Genomic DNA, 6330 nt, shown 5'->3' with positions numbered 1-6330 from the left:
CTACCCTCCCCCTACACCAGACCCTACCCTTGACCCTGAACCTGACCTTAATACTATCCCTAACTCTAAACCTAACCCTACCAGTACACCAACACCTACCCCTACACCTGACACTGACCCTGATTCTGACCCAAACCCTCACTACAACATAACCCTAACTCTACAACTAACCCTAATCCTACCCCTACATCTGACCCTACCCCTGCCCCTACCCCAGCCCCAGCCCCTGACCCTACCCCTACTCCTACACCCGACCCTGACCCTAATCCTGTACCTACGCCTACCCCTATCCCTGACCCTACAACTGACTCTGAACCTGACCCTGACTGTAACTCTGCCCTAAACTTACTCCTTCCCCTAAGGCTACCCCTACCCCTATGCCACACCCAACACATACACCTACCCGTACATCTAATGGTTCCCATATCTCTGACAAGGATCCTGATCGTGACCCTAACCCTAATCCTAAACTCACCTGTAATGCTACCCCTATACCTACCCTTAACCCTGACCCTGATCCTGACCCGGACCCTGACCCTATGCCTTCCGCGACATCTAAACCTAACCTGACACATAACCCTATTCCTGACCCTGGCCCCAAACCTGACCCTAGCCCTACATCTACACCTACCCCTGAATCTTACCCTGACACTGAGCCTGACCATGACCCTAACCCTACCCGAACCCCTACCCCTGCAACTGCCCCTGACCTTGATACTGACCCTAACCCTATCCCTAACCCTACCCCTATGTTTGACCCTGAACCTGAGCCTCACCCAGACCCTGACCCAGATCTGAACCCCAGCCCTAACCCTATCCTTATCGCTACCCCAAGCCCTACCCCTACCCCTGACCTTAACCCTAACCCTGACGCTAGTCCTAACCCTAAATCTTAACCCGATTCCTACACCTACACTTACAGCTACCGATACCTCTAACCCTACCCAAACCCTATACCTTAGATGAACACTACCCCGATCCCTAACCCTATCCCTACCCCTGACGCTGACCCTAATCCTACCCCTACCCCTACACCTGACCCTACCCCTGACCTTGACCCTGCTGCTTACCCTAATCCTAACCATACCCCTAGAGTCGACCAGCTGTCCATCCCGGACTTTGCTCCCGGGTCTCTGGAGACTCAGGTATACCAGATGTCCCTGCCGAGCGTCCCAGGACCTTTGGGCTTCTGGTGCTCTAAGGTTCCGAGTCACCCAGTTTCCCGGGTCGACCAGCTGTCCGCCATGGACTTGGCCTTGGCTCTTGGGATGTTCGGGTTGACTGGCTAGTCCTCCCGAAATACCAAAGTTCACCTCCATCGTCCTGCCAGACAGGATCATGGTTCATGCAGCTAGGACGAAATAGAGAAGGTTAAAAATATCCATCATAGACTATCATAGATCATACCTCTCTATTCATTGAAAACAAACACACAAACCATTATAATTTTATTATTCTAATGATTACCGTTTTCATTACTGTCGTTCAGTGATGTTTGGTGGCAGCGGTGGCGGCAGCAAAAAAAAAGGAAAAAGAACAAACCCCAAGGGAAGTTTCTCCGCCCACAAAGAGTGTCCGATTGATCCGAGGCCATGCAGGAGGGAAGGGTTTAGTTCGGTTCGTAGAGAAGTCTAAATCCGCCGGGGAATCGCTTGCACCAACTGAAGGGAGCCCTGGCAGGGATGCCTCCGGTGAAATTTCCAAGTCTCCTACAGGACGCAGAACCCGCCCAGCCTGGGACAAGAAGGTGCGTGGAGGACAACTCCATCCCTTAGCCGGCAGACGTCCCTGTCCCAGGGACGTTTGGAAGAACATTTCCAAGCATCCTTTCCGTGACTGAGGCGGCCTCTCCCCCTCTGCTCGCCCAGGGCTGAGAAACGAGACCCAAAGTGGATCGGGATGCCAAGCACCTGGCCAGCCAATGCTGCATCCTCCCTGCCTGGAGATCCTGATCCGTCCCACTGATGATGAGGCCGGTTGTCGGGTGCCACCCGCCTGGCGGCCGCTTATACACCATTCAAAGAGGTCGACCAGATGGCCGGGCCTGGGGAGCTTGGAAGAGGGAGGAGAGAGAGGGGACGATGGGGAGACCTGCAGGGAGGGGCAGGGTGAGGATGTGGGTGACAGTTGGGACTGAGGTGTGGGAGGCAGTCCGGCAGTCGGAGGTGAAGAGTTGTAATAGTAGTTCTGACAATGATTTTTATTTTCATTTAGAAATATTAATGTATACAATTATATAAGTACTTTAAATACTTTATAAATTTAGTTAATATATATAAAAATGTAGGTTGTGAAACTTTTGCAGTGTTGACACACGTATGTAAATGTAAATAACTATCACAAAATTATTGTCCTTGTTTTATATTGAAAGAGGGAGAGGAGGAGGAGGGGAGGAGGAGGAGAGGAGGAGGAAGGGACACAGAGAGAGACAGACAGACAGAAACACAATAAAATTTCTCTTTCCACAAAAGACATTTGGTGGAAAGATGACAGAAAGAGGGGTTCCGGGCCAGAAAACCCAAACTGCATCTCTGCAGTGATTGACCCCAAATGATCAGACGATCAGAGTCAGCACTGAACTGACAGCTTTCCTCATTTGGACCCCCAACTTAGGACCTCTCCCTCCCCCAAACTTGGGGCCGAGAGAGAAGCAAATATGCTTCCCCCCTCCATTACATAGGGCACCCTTCTTCTAGTCAGCCCGCCTCCAGCTTTTCCACACACCAACAACCTCTCATCAGGATGGACCTTCCATTTTTGCCACCATACAGCTTTCCCACTCCTCTGCCAAATGCAAGGGGTGATGCTGATGGTGGTGGCAGTGGCAGCAGGGGCCCACTGACTCTCTTGCTTGCTAGTAAGTAGTTCTGCTTCTCATATGTGGGTGATCTTTGTTTATCTCCACAGATGTTATTAGTTTGGGGAACAAATAAAAGCACTCAGATTAATACCTATGGCCAGTCTCGACAACTAACTAGCTGTCTCCGTCTCCATTGGTCTGTCTCTCTCTCTCTTCCTTGTATGTGTGTGTGCATGTATGTATGTATGTGATGTAGGTAGGTAGACTTTCCTACAGACTGACCAACCAGCCAGCTACCTACCTACCTAATTTTTTCATCACACATTCTTAAAATTGAGATATAAGTCACATCCCATAATATTCATCCTTTAAAAAGTGCACAAGCCAGTGGGCTTTGGGAGTCTATTCACAAAGTGGCATGGCTGTCACCACTATGTATTTCCAGAACATTTCCATCACCTCAAAAATAAAAACAGCCCCACCCCCGTATCTGTCCCCTACTCCACCCCTCCTCCCCCAAAGACCAATCTGCTCTCTCTCTCTAGGATTGGACTGTTCTGGCTATCTCACATCCATGGAATTTCACAGTATGTCTCCTTTGATGTCTGGTTCCTCTCACTTAGCAGAAGGCTTTCAAGGCTCGGCCACACTTTTACATGGATCGGTGCTCCATTCCTCTGTATGGCTTCATTGTTTTCCACGAGAAGCCATGAAGACGGAAAGAAGGATTTATTGATTGCTTTTTGCATGCTACTGAGCCCCTCGCCTCTTTTTAAAAATTTTAAGTGGTGGTAAAAGAGTATCATCTCTGATGATAAAAGTCAGAGAAACCCTGGTCAAACACCGTGAAAGGTGTTTGTGTGTTCTCACAACAAGACACATCCCTGTCAGCATTTCTTCTGATTCTCATCCAAAAAGATTCACGTGCAATCCCATATCCCTAAAGGTCTTAGATCTCTTGTGCTCAGCAGTGGGGCATGTGTCGTGGATCGTGTGCATCCCCCCCCACCCCATAACCATCTATGGCTTAACACTCATAGGCTTGCCCCCTAAGAGCAATCAAATTAACAACATGGTGTTTTTCCAACAGGCAGGCAAAAGTCATTCCTTTAGAATGTTTCAAAGCCCCATTCCATTCTCCACTGCAGCTCCTTTGGCCATCAAGGAGGCAGACGATGGGGGAGGGAGTAGGGGTGGCGGTGGTGCGCCTGTCCTTCTGTCACTGTAGAAATTATTTTGAAAGGAGGTACGATTGGCATAGGTGGACCGTCCTTGGTAACAGTGTTTTGGAAGCTTTTTCTAGAATAAGGAGAGAACAGTCTTCCCTGTGAAGCAAGAAAACCAGAGTAGGTCACACCCAGATCAACCAGCTCTGGCACATGGATTCTTTGGAATTCGAGGCACTAGAGAAACAGCAGGCACGAGACGGACACTCTACCTCTCCGTTTTCTTCCTGACCTGAAATCAGGAGATAAAACTCCCAAAGGAAATACACCCTCCCTGAACCAGGAGAAAAGAAGACATTCCTATCAGCCCAGACACTAGCCCAGAGGAATCTGCAAACAAAACCTTGACTCCATGAGTTTCCTCCCATTTCTTGACCTTCCCACAGTTGGCTGGCCTTGGAAGCCTAGAGCCGCTTTCCTTTCTCCTGTCATTTCTCTACAACTTGATTGTTCTTTGTGTGAGATTCTCCAGAAGCTGGAATTCAGAGCCGCCATTTCGAGTGACTTCTGCTTTAGGCTTCTCCTGGCGTGACGTGCACTTGCATGCATTCGTGATCTCTCTGTTGTTCTCTTCTGGATCTGTCTTTTTGTTACCGGGCACTGTGTGGGGGGGTGCTTAGCCAAGGACTCAGAAGAGGAGTAGCGAAAACATCATTTCTCCTCCCCTATACCTGCTGCATGCAGGCATACACACCAGAAACTCCCCTACAGTCACCCCCAAAGGGATTCCATACACCCTTGGTGTCACACACAGTCTACATATGTGGGCACTGACAAAAAGAATTGGCAACAGCCTTAGTTGTTCTTCACTGTTTCTAAGTGCCGCCTCCCCCCCCCCACTGCCCACCAAGAGAGAAGTTAAGTGACTCAAGAAGAAAGCCTATTCAGAAATTACACATAATTCAGCTTGTACTGATTGTACTGATTCAGCTTGTACATAATTCAGCTGTGAAAGGTGGTCAGGGTATGCTTTGAAATGCTGAAATTCTCCCTGCCTTTCCTTGACGGGAATGACAGCACCTACACCTGCTGTCATCAGCAATTTTTAGTCACCTGAGGAGGACGAAAAGATTTCAAATGGCTGAACCCTGGTGGTTCACACTGCAGATGATGTGACCCTCTCTGACAGACCCAGGAACTCCTTTGCTCTGGATCAAGAAGAGGGTGTTTTATTCTGTTCTTTAAAGTTGTGCTTAAAAACAGACATCAGTTATGATGTATCCCTTTCACCTTTCACAAGCGAACCTTTCAGTGGCATGAGATACATTCACATCCTCCTCGTCCTAACTTTTAAAATTTTATTTGATTTTTAAAACAACTCGGGGATCACGACTTATAGTCACTATTCGCCCAAAGAGCACCCTCCCCACCTTCATTTTGAGGTGCCATTGGTGGGGTTCATTCATGTTTGTCCATCTTCCTTCCTCTTTTAAATGGTGAGGAGGCGGTGCATGAAATCGCCAGTGAGTATGGGGCATGAGACTGAGGATTTCCCGTGAGAAGCAGGTGGGAGAGGGACGACAGACCAATCGAGTGAACTTGAAGATCAAAACCTGTACCTAGAGCAGAGCGTTGTCAGTTAGGAGTTTGCTTGCTGGGCCCGTAACCCAGGGTGGATGAGTCAAACCATCCCCTGCCAGGCCTCCCCTGGCCCTTGAGACTCCAAGCCTGCGTTTGTCCTATGAACTCCAACACACCGAGATCATCTCTTTGGCGTCCCCCTTTGACTCAGCTCCCTGTCCTCCCCCCTACCCCCGCCCCGTGCCACCAGTGAGGAAGACATCAAGTTAGACGTCAGCCCCCACATCCATGATCCTCAAGTGGTTTATTGGGGTTCAGGAAAGGAGGGGGGCTCTTTTTGCCCCAGACAAGTCAAGTTTCTCAGACATCCACCCTCCCCCAACATCCTCCTTCCTTCCCTCCTTGCAGTTTGGAAGAGGCAGCGTAAGGGTGGGGGAGTTGAAGAAAGCCATTCAATGGAGAGAACCCCAAGGTGAAGTGAAAGACTCCAACTTGACCAGAGAGATTTCTGTATTTGAATGAAGCAATTCCACGATGCCCATTGGAATGAATTGACCTGACCTTCCCTCCTCGCTCCCTGGCTGGTGAGTCCCACAAACTTGGCAGTGGAAGGCTAGGGGTTTCATCCTAAATGGTGAACCAGGTACCTTGTCCGCAGGAAAATCCCACACAGGTAGAGCCAAGTTGGTATGTTGGGCAAAGTCATCAGGGTGGCAAGATGATGGTGGGCGAGAGGAGACTTGTTCTGGGGCCGCCCTCTCCTATGGGTGGGAATGGGGGTGG

The sequence above is a fragment of the Diceros bicornis genome, chromosome 38 (genome assembly GCF_020826845.1).
Source record: "Diceros bicornis minor isolate mBicDic1 chromosome 38, mDicBic1.mat.cur, whole genome shotgun sequence".
Classification (NCBI taxonomy): domain Eukaryota; kingdom Metazoa; phylum Chordata; class Mammalia; order Perissodactyla; family Rhinocerotidae; genus Diceros; species Diceros bicornis.
This window is presented reverse-complemented; position numbering follows the sequence as displayed.